The sequence below is a fragment of the Podarcis raffonei genome, chromosome 3 (genome assembly GCF_027172205.1).
Source record: "Podarcis raffonei isolate rPodRaf1 chromosome 3, rPodRaf1.pri, whole genome shotgun sequence".
NCBI lineage: Eukaryota > Metazoa > Chordata > Lepidosauria > Squamata > Lacertidae > Podarcis > Podarcis raffonei.
Window position 1 is genome coordinate 113,480,058 of NC_070604.1, and position 17,286 is coordinate 113,497,343.

A 17,286-nucleotide genomic window follows, 5' to 3' on the forward strand; every position below is an offset into this window, starting at 1 on the left:
TTAAGTCCTATTTGTTTGTCCTGTATTTTTATGGTTGGGGATGGGGAGATAAACTTGGGAATTAGGGCCATATGTTTCAGCTATAGATTAATCAACCAAGTTTAAGTTGATTTACTGATGGGAACTCCCCCCCTCCTCCATGTTAACATGACCAGGTTCTAACATAGTGTTGTTGTTGTTTAGTCGTTTAGTCGTGTCCGACTCTTCATGACCCCATGGACCAGAGCACGCCAGGCACTCCTGTCTTCCACTGCCTCCCCCAGTTTGGTCAAACTCATGCTGGTAGCTTTGAGAACACTGTCCAACCATCTCATCCTCTGTTGTCCCCTTCTCCTTGTGCCCTTCATCTTTCCAACATCAGGGCCTTTCCCAGGGAGTCTTCTCTTCTCATGAGGTGGCCAAAGTACTGGAGCCTCAGCTTCACGATCTGTCCTTCCAGTGAGCACTCAGGGCTGATTTCCTTCAGAATGGAGAGGTTTGATCTTCTTGCAGTCCATGGGACTCTCAAGAGTCTCCTCCAGCACCATAATTCAAAAGCATCAATTCTTCGGCAATCAGCCTTCTTTATTGGTCCAGCTCTCACTTCCATACATCACTACTGGGAAAACCATAGCTTTAACTATATGGACCTTTGTTGGCAAGGTGATGTCTCTGCTTTTTAAGATGCTGTCTAGGTTTGTCATTGCTTTCCTCCCAAGAAGCAGGCATCTTTTAATTTCGTGACTGCTGTCACCATCTGCAGTGATCATGGAGCCCAAGAAAGTAAAATCTCTCACTGCCTCCATTTCTTCCCCTTCTATTTGCCCGGAGGTGATGGGACCAGTGGCCACGATCGGCAAGGCAGTGATCCATGAAGGGGAACATAGTGTAGTCCCCCCTAAGTACAGGACTTACTGCAGAATCCTATGGATAAATAATAAGAGGGACAAGGCACTATTGATCTGGTCTGGGGCCTGATTCATGCTGGATCGCTCAATGCCCCAAAGAGGATTGAGGGCCTTGCACAACCCTAAAGTTTTGCATCAGGGTTGGGGAGAGGAAAAGCCAATGTAGACAGAGTATTGCTTGCACCGCCTCCTTCTCCCCAACTTCCTGTCATCCTTACCACCCCCTAACAAGTTTAATAACACCCCCCACACCTTTCAACTGTGTTACAGGCCACTCCAATCTCTGCCAAGTGGTAGCAAGATTCCAGGGGCCTTGGCACTTAACCAGGGCTTGTGTTCCTTTAAAATGAGGCATAGCGGAGACTGTAGTGTCTTTAAGATATATGGTTTTATTTATACATATATACAACTTAGCCTTGATGGAGGGAGGGCAGAGCATCACGCCTCATAACTTCAGCAAGCTTGGGTCCAGCCATTCTCCCTGGTCTTTGCATGCAGGTTCCTCTAGCCCAGGCATAGGCAAACTCGGCCCTCCAGATGTTTTGAGACTACAGTTCCCATCATGCCTGACCACTGGTCCTGTTAGCTAGGGATGATGGGAGTTGTAGTCCCAAAAAACATTGGAGGGCCGAGTTTGCCTATGCCTGCTCTAGCCAGCACCACATGGAGTTCTGACCTATCCCTGTTGGGATACTGCCAGGGAGACAAAGTCCATCTGAGCCCCCAAGCCGGCTGCCGGACGATCCATCGATCTCCCGTAGACACGCAGTATCAGCAATTAGCGACACGAAGCCTCAGAAATAGATTGCCACATTCTTAGGCTGGTGCACACTCTATCAGCAGAATTCACACAGCGAGAGATGCACAGCAGGAGAGCATATTTACAGTTTATTTAGCGTTGGTCAGAACAAAGAAAACCATGACCGCCTGCATCGGTATGCTCAGGCAACAAGAAGGAAACGAAAGCAACTGACACAACAGAAACATCCTGTGAAACAGGAAATACGCAGGCTGTGACACAAACATCCTGCTCCCTTTTAAGGTGGAACGGAAATATCCTAACAATCCCCTCGTGTAAAAAGGGCCAGCTTTTTCCCCTGTGGTGACACCTCTGCAGACCACACCCACTCCCGAGTCACATGCCCTCTCCCCATGCCACGCCCCTTACCAGCCTTGTGTCACACCCTCCTTCTGACTCTCAACCAGTGTTCTTCAAACCTGGGTCTCCAGCTGCTGTTGGACCACAACTCCCATCATCTCTAGCTAGCAGGACCAGTGGCCAAGGGATGATGGGAGTTGTAGTCCAACAGCAGCCGGGGACCCAAGTTTGAGGAGCACTGCTCTGAATATCACACCGGTCTCTGAACTGTGATAGTACCTGTTGCTCGCTTGGCCAAAGGACAGAGAGGGTTCGTGTATGAGTGTAGAAACTAGCCCATTTGTTCAAAGGTAACATGATCTTTCACTGTTTTGCCCCAGACCCCAGCCATTGCTAGCATGAGGCTCCTGGATCCTTTCCCAGGAAGGAATGCAGCCCGCGGAGCTCAGGACTATTGATCTGAATGCAATCTCAGGCTGAGGACCAGGGATTTTTTGTCTCCGGCCATATGAGAAGCATTACACGGTGCAAAGGCCCTTGAGTGACAGCTCCCTCGGAGCAGCCTGTGTGAGTCAGCCCTGAGCTATGCGTTTCTGAGTAGGTCAACTCTGGTTTAGGCAATAAGTTGCAGCTCCCGGAAGGATTGGATTAGAGAGGTTTAAAGACAGGGCTGCGGATCTGCTCAAACCTTAGAGCCACCCAAGGCCAAATGGGACAGAACTTCAACACAACAGGGGAGGTCTCCGGCCTTAAAAGGCCAGTTACTCATCAAGCATCTCGGATGGGGCGTCCCAAGAGCAAACTCCTTGGGTGTAACTTATTTCATACCCTTACTGGAATATGATGCTAGCGTGCAAATAACATCCGATGGGCAGTCAGCAGAGAGAGGCAATGTCGTGTGGCCTCCAACTCGATCTTCAGCCGGCACCTTATAAAGCTCAGAAAGGCATTTCTGTCCGGTGGCCCTTTAAGACGGGAAAACAAAAGTGTTAACAAATGAGCTTTTTGTCATTTATTCAGCCTTCTTTTATTGCACATCTGAAAAAAAAAAGACTTCTGGAAGCCCAGAACGTGGAAGGGCTACATCAAGGAGGCCCCAACATGATACCACAAGTGTCATAATAATAATAATAATAATAATAATAATTTTTATTTATACCCCGCCCTCCCCAGCCAAGGCCGGGCTCAGGGTGGCTAACAAGCAATAATAAAAACAAGTTGAATGAATACAACTTAAAAAGAAGATTAAAATACAATATTAAAATACTGAAACATTAAAATATTAAAATGCAGCCTCATCACAGGAGGAGAAAGGAAAAAGAAAAAAGAAAGAGGGGCGGGGAATCAAATTGGCTCCAAGCCAAAGGCTAGGCGGAACAACTGTTTTACAGGCCCTGCGGAAAGAAATCAGATCCCGCAGGGCCCTGGTCTCATGAGGCAGAGCGTTCCACCAGGCTGGAGCCAGTGTTGAAAAGGCCCTGGCTCTGGCTGAAGCTAATCTAACTTACTTAGGGCCTGGGACCACTAGGGTGTTGCTATTTATGGACCTTGAGGATCTCCATGGGGCATACCGGGAGAGGCGGTCCCATAGGTACGGGGGTCCAAGGCCATGAAGGGCTTTAAAGGTCAAAACCAGCACTTTAAATCTGACCGGGAGCCAGTGCAGCTGAAAAAGCACTGGGTGAATATGCTCCCATGGCAGAGACCCCGTGAGGAGCCTCGCTGCAGCATTCTGCACCCGCTGGAGTTTCTGGGACAGCTTCAAGGGCAGCCCCGCGTAGAGCGAATTACAGTAGTCAAGCCTGGAGGTGACCGTCGCATGGATCACTGTGGCCAGGTCGGGGCGGGAAAGGTAAGGGACCTTTCATGAGAAGTAAGATGCCATATATTTAAAGCACCCCTCCAGGCTGGTAAATTCTGCAGTATTTCTTTGACACAATAATGGTGCATCCGTGCTGTACTTATACTGGACCATCACCATATCATTCTGCCTTATTACTTCTTTTGCCATCCTTCCCCAATGTTACTGCATTATTGCTGTCTGGAGAGGCACTCTTGCACTTTAGCACATCAAAAGTGTGACTAAGAAATAAACTGGAGCATTTGTGGCAGGGTTGCCATATCCCCCAAAGTGAAAATCTGGACAAAGTGGTTGAGCCCACCTTGCCATACGTCCAGATTTCCCCAGACATTTTGTGGATTCAGCAAAAATCTGCCCCGATGCCATTTTGCTGAACAATTCCCTGGGAAAACCCAGATTTGGTAACCCTACTTTATGGTATAATACTAATATTTGCACACCTCCTCTGTAGACCTCAGGGTGGTCCGCAAAATAAAATTACAATATAAAAATACGAACAACAACAAAACAATAATTCGCCCTCCCACAACACATAGAAAAGGGCATCAGATGTCAATCAACCCAAAGCCTGGTTTTTGCCTGGCACCTAAAGGTGTACAATGAAGAGGCCAGGTGAGCCTCCCTGGCGAGAGCATTCTCAAATGGGGAGCCACTGCAGAGAAGGCCCCGTTCTTGTGTTGCCACCTTCTGGACCTCTCATGGAGGAGGCACAGGAAGAAGGGCCTCAGAGGTTGATCTCAGAGTCCAGGGAGGTTCATATGGCGAAAGACGGTCTTATAAAAAGTGACACGATTTCGGCTGGAAGTGATGGGAGGTGCAGTGGTTGTAAACGAAGCAATATGGCCGCCCTGGAAGATTGGAAAGCACAAACAGTATTAACAATGGGATTGCGTACTGGGATCCTACCGCCACCACGATCCTGAACAATCATTTCTGAACAGCAAACAGTATGTATCACAAAGGACCCAATGCCCGGGAAAGCAGCAGAAAACAGGTACGCTACTTGCTTGGCATTTGGCATTGAGAAAATACTGGTGGGAAGGAAGTCAATTGAGTGGTGTTTGTAGGTTTGTTTGTTTTATGTCTATATGTGTTACTTCAGTTTTTCTTCTCTGTTGACACTATTTTTTCTCTTTTATCTATTACTTTTTTAATGTCTTTGTGCTCTTTGATGTTGTTTTCAAGAATTCAATAAAAAGATTTTTAAAAAATATAAATACTGATGGGGCATCAGACCTTTTTCTGGAAGCGGCTTACAAAAAATAAAATAAACCACCAAGTGGGGGCAACTGTACTATAGCTGGACCGGTTAATTTGAGAATTTTGCTGATGCTCGTTTAGATGCTGAAGGCAATGCATTAGGAACTGATGGTGCCTGATTATTATCCAATCAGTTCCTGATGCAGTATCTGCGACATCAAAAACTCTGCAGGGTACACGTTTGTGTGTGTGTGTGTGCTTGTGTATGAGAGAGAGAGAGAAAGAGAGAAAGAGAGAAAGAGAGAAAGAGAGAAAGAAAGAAAGATCGCTTCTATTTCCAATGTTTAGGCAGTGAGTGCCGTTCCTTACATTGCCATAACAGCACCACCCCCCATGCACAGACTCAGGAGAACCTCAATGTTTGCAGAAAGGGCAATAAGTATTTTTTGGGGGACGGGGGAGCACAAAGAGACATGGAGCTCAGGGAGTATGTTCAATGGCCATGGAATGCTGACAAGAAACCAGGAAAAAGAAGGGGGAACGGAATGGAGTGGCTGAAATCCCTGAATTCCACGCAGCAACATTTTGCTGCAGCTCCCACTTGTTTTAAACTACTGCCACAGTGCACAATTTACCATTTGATTGGGTGTGTTTTTCAGGCACTTGTTCGTCCACCAGGCAGCGAGGACTGCTTCCCTTTTGGAAATACTCACTATCGACTACATTAAAGAAGGTGGCGGCCGGCTGTTTTGCACTCACTGTTGTTTCTGGTTGATAAAAACGTATGGAGGCAATAAGCCCTTTAACTCCAGAACGTAAGAAGGGTCTGCTGGATCAAGCCAATGACCAGTCTAGTCCAGCATTCCGTTCTCCCAGGGACCGACCGGATGCCTGTGGGAAACTTTCCGGCAGGATTTGAACACAAGACCGCTCTCGCCTCCTGCGGATTCCAGCAACTGGTATTCAGAAGTATTGTGGCCTCCAAGTTCCCCCCGTTCTATCCTCTGCAACGTTCCTTCGACCGGCTGTTTTATGCCTGACATATACATACCTCCCAGTGCCCTGGGGGAAAAGGACATCCCATTTTTCTGCGTGAGATTGCTGGCCACATGACCCGTAAAGCGAGATGAGCGCCACAACTCCAGAGTGGTCCGCAACTGGACCTAACGGTCAGGGGTTCCTTTACCTTTATACATATGGGACACGGGTGGCGCTGTGGGTTAAACCACAGAGCCTAGGGCTTGCTGATCAGAAGATCGGCGGTTCGAATCCCCGCAACGGAGTGAGCTCCCGTTGCTCGGTCCCTGCTCCTGCCAACCTAGCAGTTCGAAAGCACGTCAAGTGCAAGTGGATAAATAGGTACCGCTGTGGTAGGAAGGTAAACGGCATTTCCGTGTGCTGCTCTGGCTCTCCAGAAGCAGCTTAGTCATGCTGGCCACATGACCCGGAAGCTGTACGCCGGCTCCCTCGGCCAGTAAAGCGAGATGAGTGCCACAACCCCAGAGTTGTCCGCGACTGGACCTAACGGTCAGGGGTCCTTTATACATACCTCCCAAGTGCCCTGGGAAAAAATGACATCCCTTTTTTCTGTGTGAGATTGTGGCAACCATGTTGGGTGCCGAGATCTTGTGTGCTCTCACCCTGAGAAAAGCACTTTGGGGGGGCCTAACAAGATCTCACCCCCCAAAGCACTTTTTCTGAGTTGAGAGTGTGGAGTGGGTCACAAGTCTCACATGGGAATGTGTCCTCGAAAAGTTGGATGTTAATCCAATGTTAATCCTCAACATTATCCTGGTCACCTGTCCCATCACGTCTCACCTTTTCCTTGCAGAGGCGATGAAGGCAGCAGAGAAGGTTTCAGTTCATTTGGCAGAGTTGGGGAATGAATGGTGACTACATGTCCCATCATGCCCTTGGGGGAATGGATGGAATTAAGAGTCACGTTTGCACCAAGGCATCCTGGGAAATGCAGTCTTTCCTCCCTTGCTCTCTCTGGCAGGGAAGTGATAGCCCTCCTACCACTGCCTTCACTGCCTCCCCATTCTCATGTCCCATGTAAGGCTTTTTTGGGGGGGAGGGGACTTTAATTAATAATATCTCAATCATAAAACCCTCCAGGCGATGTGCACAGTACAATTATTGACACAGAAGCAGCCCAAATCCACAAAGCCATTAGAAAGTAAGGAATGCACACACACAAGATAACCAAGGATGAAACACAGATTAGAATCTGAGGAAAGAGATTGCTTGTTAAGCGTCACTATACGGCATGTTCATTTGCCAATAAAGCTACACGGATTTGCAAACAAATAAATAAACTGTCCAATTTTATGTCTGGATGGGCTTGCTGAAATAAAAAGGCCTTTGGCAGACGTCTAAAAACAATCTAGCAAGGGCGCTTGCCTAAAGGTGGCAGAGGGAGGTGAAATTGATGAAAGAGGTGGCAGTTTTTTGGTGGGCAGTTTTTTGGAGAAGCACCCATCCCTCAGGTGTGCACCCTCACAGCAAGTGAAGGGTGGTCCATGAGGATGAACAGGGTGCCACCCCACCAACACCAGTCAGTCCCGAACCAGTCCAGGGGTTGGCGCTGTCACTTTTCAATTAGCAATAATTGTGCAGGGGCGGACTTTGGTGCCCTGAACAAGGCCAAAACCTGGCACCTGCAAATGGATCTTCTCAATTATGGACCTTCTCAATTGTGTGCACCTTCGGCATGGCACCCTGTGCGGGGGAACCACCTGTGGCACCCTAAACCCAGTGCTGAATGGCACCTCGGATTAACCTTGTTGACTACGATTCTGCCACTGTGCAGAATCTTTAGCCCCATGTGTTGCCATTGTAGAAGAGACGAGGAGGGTGAATTTAGACTGAGCAGGTGTCACCTGTCATTGGCTCTGGCGCCACCTACTGTTGACCTCCCTGCTTTTCACCCCACCAGTTCCAACAGGCCGCAGCCAGCCTGTTCTGCAAGCCCCTGTTTTGGAGGGTAGGGGAACATAGGGATGCATGATTCCTTCTTACTCTCTCAGCCTACTTCACACACTGATTAGACCAGTGGGTCCCAAACATTTTTGGGCCATGCCCCCTTTGGTTCCACAAATTCACCCCCAGTGCCCGCTAACCCACCCTATAAAAAAACATTATTCAGAATAGAGGTTTGCATTACCCACTAAGGAAGATAACTGCACGATAAAATTCAAAACAGTGACAATCAATTGCACGTTGACTCAAATTCCAATGGAAAATATTTAGTTTAATTAATTCGACAAAACTGATGTCCTCGATCTAGTGATATCAGCTAAAGTCCAGCAGCCACTTGCCAGCCCCTGGCCTCTTAGTCCCCCCTAGGTAATGCCACTGCTTTCCAGGGGGTAGTACCGCCCACTAGCTCAGTCGGTAGAGCATGAGACTCTTAATCTCAGGGCTGTGGGTTCGAACCCCATGTTGGGGGAAAGATTCCTGCTTTGCATGGGGTTGGACTAGAATTCAGCCACGTCCGACTCCAAAGAGACTGTAATCTACTCACATTATAAAAATACTGGCTGTGATTTGCCCATTGTTATTGACAGGCGAAGTTGTTAAGCTTTTTTTTTTTTAGGGGAGCTAAAGCTTTTGTGATGGCCTGGGATTCGGACTCGGAGGAGCTGAGCTGGGGCTGGGGCTTGAGCCTGAAGGGTCCTCACCTGTGCTGGATCCTCAGGTGCAGGCACCAGCTCTGAGGCGATGGAGGACCCATTGCCTGCAGGTGCTCCACACTCAGCCCCGTCAGAGGAAGCGGAGGTTGCCTCTGGGTCCAGTAACCTTTCAGCCTCTCCTGAGCTGCAGAGGCTCAGGGCAGAGAGGCGGAAGGAACTAAGTTCCCACAGGAGGAGTGCTCGCCTCCAGGCCAGGAGAGGCGAGTCACCTGTGAACCGGGGCTGCCCTATGCCTCGGGGCAGATAAAAGCCGGCCAGCCCCAGTCCCAATTTGCGGGAGCAACGTTGTTGGTAGCCTGTTCCTGCCTGCACCCTGTCCTGCTGGAGCTCCTGACCTCGCCCGACTCCCTGCCTTGGACCCAGTTTCAGCTTTGACAGACGGCTTCAGTACTGTACCCTCGACCTCGGACTGGACTCGGACCTTTCCTCATGGAAACAGCACAGCTTTCTATGGGGGTGGAATCACTAAGTGTCTTGCGATCTGCCGCTATCTACCACAGATGTCCGGTGATCTACTGGCAGATCACGATCTACCTGTTGGACATGCCTGGACTAGATGATCCTTGTGTGGCTGCTTCCATGATTCAAAACACTTCCTTAATTTTTTCCTTTGGAACAGTATTTCTGCCTCTACAAGCTATGCGGAGGGGTGAATCAGTTCAGTTCAGTGCCTGTGGGTGGAAGACCTAAACTAGGACAAGTTAGTCAGCAAATGTTCAGATTATTTCAAGAGATGCTTCCCGTAAGGCAGGAAATGATATACAGTGTCCATAGGGGCTGCTTCTCAATTCGTGGAATGCTTGAAATTTGACAGCCCAGAAAGAGAGAAAGTTTTTCAGATCTGGGGAGCATTTGTTTCCGCTTAGGATTTAGCACTGGCTCCTGTGGTATCTTGAGATGCTATCTGCACACAAAACCATAATATCTATGGTTGTACAAAGTTGTTTAGAATGTGGTAGAACTGCTAGTAATATTTTGCTGTTGGGGGGTGTGGTGTGGTGAGGCAAAGAGATCTCCACAGAACGGAAGACAAAGCCAAAGTCTTACCGAAATGTTTGTAGACTGGACAATCATTCACAAACATAAAATAAAAATACATTTTGTATCCATTTCCACAAAGAGCCAAGCATCAGTTTGAAGCATGCTTTCTGTGGGTTGAGGGAAATTGAATTGCGACTGCATATGCATGAACCGAGCTGACGAATATATTTCCAAGATACTGCTAGAGTGGATTGAGTTATTATCTGCACAAGCTGCCAAATTTAGACAGGGCACTTCATGATGTGCAGAAGTCAATGAAGTCAAACACCGATCTTGTGCGTTTGAGAGCGGCTGTTTTCCGTGCAAAGGGATCTTCTCCGGCTCTGTGATCTTCCGTGGGCGCATGATCGATCCGCCACAGAGCAACGCAATTGCCGTGTTTAGCATAATCCCAGATACCACTGTGAGAGGGTTCGTTAACTGCTCACAGTTGCCAGCTGAGATTACACCAGCTCACAGCCATCTGTGGAATCTGGCCAGGGAGTGGATTTGCACAACTCGGCTCACAACTTCGACAACGCCTTGTTCCAGGTTCGAAAGCTTTGGCGGCTAACATGGCATTAGGGAAGAGCTGGATTAAGGTGGTTGGGCACCATGACGCAGTTCCCTCCTTCCCCACCACCCGAAGAGAATATCAAGGTAAAATTTGTTTTATTTTACTGAATGTATTTAAGAACATAACATAATGTGCTGGCTCCCTTGGCCTGATAGCGAGATGCGCACCACAACCTCATACTCGCCTTTGACTAGACTTAACCGTCCAGGGGTCCTTTATCTTTGTCATGGTGCCTCCTTATAACGTTCAACCATGGCTCAGAGGTATGTGCAAATGCAGTCATGATATCTCGGTCTAAACTTATTTACAGGGTGGTTGTTGTTCCGAGCTCTTCCATTGTAGGACACATTTCTGCCTTGGTGTTTTCTTGATCTCTTATCGGAGTACAGTGGTACCTCTTGTTGTGAACGGGATCCATTCCGGAGCCCTGTTCAAACCTGAAAAGAATGCAACCTGTGTCTGTGCATTTGTGCACACACGGGTCATGATTCGCCGCTTCTGCGTATGCGCATGGCATCATTTTGCGCTTCTGCGCATGTGCGAGTGGCGAAACCCAGAAGTAACCCTTTCTGGTACTTCTGGGTCACCGTGGGACGCAACCTGAAAAAAGTACAATGAAGCAAACGTAACAAGAGGTGTGACTTTACATTTGAAAGCGTTGTTGTCCCCGAGACCGGATCAGTAAGAATAGTCATTTGATCTGAATAAGAGTCGCCTGATGCGGCAAAGCATTTGGAGGGTGTTGCAAGTGTCGAGCATCTCCCTTCACAGCGCTACATTCTGGTCCAGTGGTATTTGGCACGTGCGAAACAGCAAAACCGCGAAAAGAGGAGCTTGTTCCCTTGAGTGCCTTATTTAGTTCATCTCGGGTAATAAGGAACGCAGCAAAATGTGAGGGAGACGTTGAGCTGGTGGTCTTGGAAGAGGTTTACACACAAACAGGGAAAGAACAACAGCTGTAGTTGCTGCAATGTTTTATTACCGCTGACCCCAAATTACTATTACCCTGCGATGCAGAAGAGGGCCGAGAATCTGGATTTGAGGGCCAGGGGAGGAAATGGAGCACGACAGAGGAGGGGAATGACCTAGAGATGAAGCTAATTGAGGCAGAAAACCAAATCCCCTCCCCGTTGCAACATGCTCACAGCAATAAATTAATTCTGTGGCAGTTTTACTGGCACCCAGGGGTGGATCTACCATAAAACTGACCAAGCTTGAGCTTTGGGGCCCCTCACCATTTCAATGCAAAATTTAATCTGCATTAAAATGCAAATATTTGGGGCAATAACCTCATGCATATATTGGGTGCACGGGTGTTACACTGGCACATACAGGCCTTCGAAATTGTTCTACATTAGTTCTGTATCGTAGTTGAAAAGGGTTTGAGTAAAAACGCTGCGGAGGTGAGGGTGGGAAAATCAATCTCCGGAACAAAATTGTTCTGTAATTATTTAATTTGAAAAATTTCGGAAATTTAATTTAAAAAATTACATTCGCAACAATGTTTCATGTTAGAGAAAATTGCATATAAAAATATTGCTAAACACCAGCCCCAGGGACGCAGGTGGTGCTGTGGGTTAAACCACAGAGCCTAGGACTTGCCGATCAGAAGGTTGGCGGTTCGAATCCCCGTGACAGGGTGAGCTCCCGTTGCTCGGTCCCTGCTCCTGCCAACCTAGCAGTTCGAAAGCATCTCAAAGTGCAAGTAGATAAATAGGTAGCGCTCTGGTGGGAAGGTAAACGGCATTTCCGTGTGCTGCTCTGGTTCGCCAGAAGCGGCTTAGTCATGATGGCCACACGACCCGGAAGCTGTACGCCGGCTCCCTCGGCCAATAAAGCGAGATGAGCACCGCAACCCCAGAGTCGGTCACAACTGGACCAAATGGTCTGGGGTCCCTTTACCTTTACCTTACACACCAGCCCCAATCTCGACAGCAATGGGAGATTTCAGGGAGTTCCAGGTATGCTTAACTCTGGGTCTGTGTTTCTGTTTGGACAATGAAGCACAGTGAAGACCCTGATGTCTTTATGATATTGGTTTCTTTACGCATATATACAACCTGAGCCTGCCGTGATAATCTGCACCAGCATTTTAAGGGGGTCCTGCTTTTCTCCTAGGCTTGCCTTGCTTTGCAAATCCCATCCCAGTTTGCTCCCCCCTCGCTAAGCTAAGCGCTGGCCTCTTTTAACACAGGCAAAGGTCCCTCTCCCTTCGATCCTCTTGCTGTGTGGATGACCCATCACTCCAGGCTAACACCTTAAAGGGGAACTAGTTGACTCCATTGGTTTCTAACACATGCTGATTTCAAGAGATTAGCGAGGTGTCTAGTACACAGTGTAGGAAGTTAATAAGTCTTTCACACACGCTAATTAAAGGATGAGAAGCAGCTAGCGCTCAGCTCAAACACACAAGGGACACGGTTTTAAATTCTTTGTTGTGAACCGCCCTGAGATCTACGGATGAAGGGTATACAAATTTAATAAATAAAAATAAATAAATTTAAATCCCAGCACCTACAAACCTATAGCAATGTATTTTAGGAGACATGTTTCAAAAATGATCATGAATTTTCAAGTTTGCTTCACACGCACATGTACACATGCACACACACACACCATGTTTTGAATGTGTAGCTGAAATTCAGATTAGAATAATAATGATCAGTGCTTTTTTCTGGGGGTACGCATACCCCTAAGCATTTTATGAATCTTTGTACTTTTGTCCATTTACAGTGGTACCTCTGTATAAGTTCGTCCCGTCCAGCGTCCACTTCGGCGGACGTCCGCGGCAAACCCAGACGTACTGGAACGGGTTACTTCTGGGTTTGCTGCTCGCGCATGCTGAACAGGAGCATCGCTTTGGACTGGAAAAGGGTTCATCAAAGCTGACTTTCTTTCTTTTCTTTTTTACAAGGACTGCAAAATTTGTCCAGTTCACATTGTCAAATTGGCACTCCCTGCACCGATATGCAAACCAAAGCCCACTTAGCCTTCAGAAATCGCACTCCTGAATTTTGCGATGAGCTTCTCCAGCCAAAAATTGCATACACCAAATAAATGTGGTAGGTGTTCAAAGGAAGTGTGCACAGGAACACACACATATATATTATATCAAGGGAAAAATCCTTGCCAAAATGTGTGTAATTGAAAAAGCTGCATAAAAAGTGTGTGGTTTCTATGCAGACTTCTAAAACCCCCCCATTAAAAATAAAGAAAAGGGGGCAAATTGAACTTGAGATAGTAAAAACAAATGAGAAACAGAGAGAAACACAAACTGACAGATTTGTCTGTCCCTTGTTTGGCATCGCAAATCCGACAGAAGAATGCCCTGATTTTGGCTCCGGGAGACAGAAACATCCCACAAGCGATAAACATTTCCCAAGCCAAGTCTTCCTTATGACATTGAGCTATTCTGTTTCCCTTATATTACTCAAGGTTGCTAAAAAGGCATAAAAAAGATCTTTGGCCACAAGCGGCATGTTGATGTAGTAAAATGAAGGACGTGGAAACAAAAAATAATAATCCTATTTTTATGTTCTTTGCCCCCCAGGTTGAAGTTCAGGGTTAACAGCTGGAGAGATTCTTACGTGCCAACTTCAGAGCACAGCTGTGTCTTGTACAGCATATAAACTCCTTCTGCTAAACATTTGTAGCCTTCAAGGAGGACGTACTTTGCGGTCAGAGCTTAATAACAGCAGGGTTCAAGGAGGCATTTTGAAACCCACTGTCAGATCCCAGAACCATGTGAAGAGGCCCTTAGCTTCTTATCACTTGTCCATCTCTCCATGTTTGAGAAAGCCCTCAGCAAAGACCCTTCTCGAGGGACTAGGTCTCTGTTGTCAGGCACCACTGGACTTACTGAATTCTGATTGACAGCAAGAAGATGTAGCCACTAAAATCTGCCACATTTGGGAAGGCCGCCCAACTCTAGTCAGAGCACTAGATAAAGGAGGCTAGGTGCCAAAGAGTGAGCCAGCAGAAAGTCCTATCTTCAAAGTTGGAATTAACTCTTTATTTGCAAAAAACACAATCTTCACACACTTGGCTGAGTGTCAGCCTAGGTAAAGGTAAAGGACCCTGGACGGTTAAGTCCAGTCAAAGGCGACTATGGGGTTGTGGCACTCCTCTCGCTTTCAGGCCAAGGGAGCCGGCGTTTGTCTGCAGACAGCCTTCTGGGTCATGTGGCCAGCATGACTAAACCGCTTCTGGCGCAACGGGACACCGTGGCAGAAACCAGAGCGCACGGAAATGCTGTTTACCTTCCTGCCACAGCGGTACCTATTTATCTACTTGCTCTGGCGTGCTAGGTTGGCAGGAGCTGGGACAGAGCAACGGGAGCTCACCCCGTCGCGGGGATTCGAACTGCCAACCTTCTGATCAACAAGCCCAAGAAGCTATTTGCAAAAACACAGTCTTCACAGACTTGGCTGAGTAGGTCTGGCCCCATGAATCAGTTGCCAAGACTGAAAGTCCTTGCCTCCCTGCAGCCATCAAAGTCCCTTCCTCTTCAGGGCTTTCCCCCTAGCGATCAGAGACTGCGCCTGCATGCAGTCTGCCGTGGCTCTGCCCTTTTCGGCCCTCTTCTGGTTCTGGGAGACCAGGGAGGAGGAGAGCTTGTTGCATCAGGAGGGGGAGACATCCTGGCTTCATCACCAGCCGGACTCATCTCTGCCTCTCTGCCTCCAGAGGAGGTGGGGTTGCAGGCTTCACGGTCCCTCCATGTGCGATTGGGGGGTGCCTGGCTGCATCACCCCCTAGCCAGCCAATTGGGGTGGTCCGGGGGTGTGGCCTGCCCTATAAAGGCAGGATGCAGCCGGGGATCTCCCTCTTTGTCTGCTTGCCAGCTGTTCCTGTTTTCCCACCCTCCTGCCCTATAAGGTTTTCTTTCTTTGACCTTGCTATGGACCTTGGTTGGTCGCCGTTGAGGGGCCTGGTAGGTTTTTCGCCTACCTCGTAGCAAATCGTCACAACTTTCTGGGTAATGGCGGTTAGGCATTGGTATAGTTCTGTAGATGGAAGAGGGGAGGTAGCGCATATTGAAGGGTAGTCCGTTAATGGATTCTGGGGGGCGTGGCCCTGTCCGAAGCCTAGGGAGGTGAGGGCCTAAGGCACGCCCCCTATCGGTGACCCCGGGGGAGTTCCTAGTTGATGTGCATCAGCAGGACTCCCCCTGCTGGTGATTAACCCTTCCTGGACTTCAAGCAGGCGGGCTGGAGTCAGATATAATCGGTTAGGACCAATGCCTAAGCCAATACCGCTCATCACCTGTAACTGATAAAGTTGTGGCCTTTTTTAGCCCATTAATCTTAATAATTGTGTCATTATTTCCACCTGGGGGCGGGTCAGGAACTCGCCATGCAACTCTCCAACAGTTTGACTTCACTCTTGAGGGCATACTCTTCCATTGTCTCCCGAGACAGATGGATGTCAACAACCAAGACAGATCACTGATCCATGTAGCTTAGTATTGTCTACATTGACTTGCAGTGATCCTCTAGGACTTCAGATAGGGTTCTCTCCCAGCCCTTACCTAAAGATGCCGGGGATGGAACTTAGGACCTTTTGCATGCAAAGCAGATGTTCTACCACCAAAATGATGGAAGACGCATCACTTAAGAGTTGGTGTGTCCTGCTAAGATCACACAGTTTCAGCCCATACCAAAAGGTGGGAATCCTACCTGCAAACATCCCAGAAGTCAGGTTCTTGCTCCTGTATAATAAATCTTGCCAAAATTACTTAATACCGGCTGCCTTTTATGGCTGTGGGTGCTATCATAGTGGCGTCCTCTTCCAGAGTAACCCAGTTTAACAGAGCAAAAATAGAGCAACACAAGTGAATTGTTTGCTGCGCAACTGTGAATTTATCAGCCCTTTTGGCAATACATGCTCAAGGTGCACCCTGAGATTGTAAGGCCTCCAGATCGCGGAACCTCTACGGGTAGCTGTGAGATCGCTGTCATGCCATCACATTTGCCTGCAGAGATTTCTCAGTCTGTGACTTGGATCCAAGCTTGCGAGGTCACGAGGCCAGTCCTTCTATTCATACATCATCATCATCATCATCATCATCTATTTATTTATTTATAGCCCGCCCCTCTGGCTGGGTTTCTCCAGCCACTCTGGGCGGCTCCCAACAGAATATTAAAAACTCAATAAAACATCAAACATTAACAACTTCCCTCAACAGGACTGCCTTCAGATGTCTTCTAAAAGTCAGATTGTTGTTTATTTCCTTGACACCTGATGGGAGGGTGTTCCACAGGGAGGGCGCCACTACCGAGAAGGCCCTCTGCCTGGCTCCCTGCAACCTTATTTTTCGCAGGGAGGGAACCACCAGAAGGCCCTCAGAGCTGTTCCGGCCTGGACGACAGTGATGGAGATGCTCCTTCAGGTATACCAGGCTGAGACTGTTTAGGGCTTTAAAGGTCAGCACCAAGACTTTCAATTGTGCTCGGAAACGGACTGGGAGCCAATGTAGGTCTTTCAGAACCAGTGTGATATGGTCTCAGCGGCCACTCCCAGCCACCAGTCTAGCTGCTGCATTCTGGATTAGTTGTAGTTTCTGGATCACCTTCAAAGGTAGCCCCACGTACAGCATGTTGCAGTAGTCCAAGCGGGAGATAACCAGAGCATGCACCACTCTGGCGAGGCAGTCCATGGGTGGATAGGGTCTCAGCCTGCACACCAGATGGAGCTGATAAGCAGCTGCCGTGGACACAGAATTGACCTGCGCCTCCACGGACAGCTGTGAGTCCAAAATGACTCACCTGGCTGCGCACCTGGTCCTTCAGGGGCACAGTTACCCCACTCAGGACCAGGGGGTCCTGCCTTGTTGCTTCAATGGCTCCCGTGAGATCTTGAGATGGCCTGTTTGGGCCACCCCCAGAGAAGCAACCCCCAAGAACGCAGGTGGGGAAGACCAGAGAGCTGTAATATCCATGGCAGAA

General features: G+C 48.3%; 1 long non-coding RNA gene and 1 other non-coding gene across 2 annotated transcripts in view; one reads left to right on the plus strand and one right to left on the minus strand.

Moving 5' to 3' along the window:
• Positions 1-3,641: 3,641 nt before the first annotated feature.
• The window catches only part of LOC128411375 (uncharacterized), a 76,324-nt gene continuing 62,679 nt past the window's right edge, over positions 3,642-17,286 (minus strand). The window contains exon 3 of the long non-coding RNA XR_008329776.1: positions 3,642-4,695. This is a non-coding gene — a long non-coding RNA (uncharacterized LOC128411375). The remainder of the gene's footprint in view (positions 4,696-17,286) is intronic.
• On the plus strand, positions 8,426-8,499 carry TRNAK-CUU (transfer RNA lysine (anticodon CUU)). Its single transcript has one exon. It is a non-coding gene; the product is annotated as a tRNA-Lys (tRNA).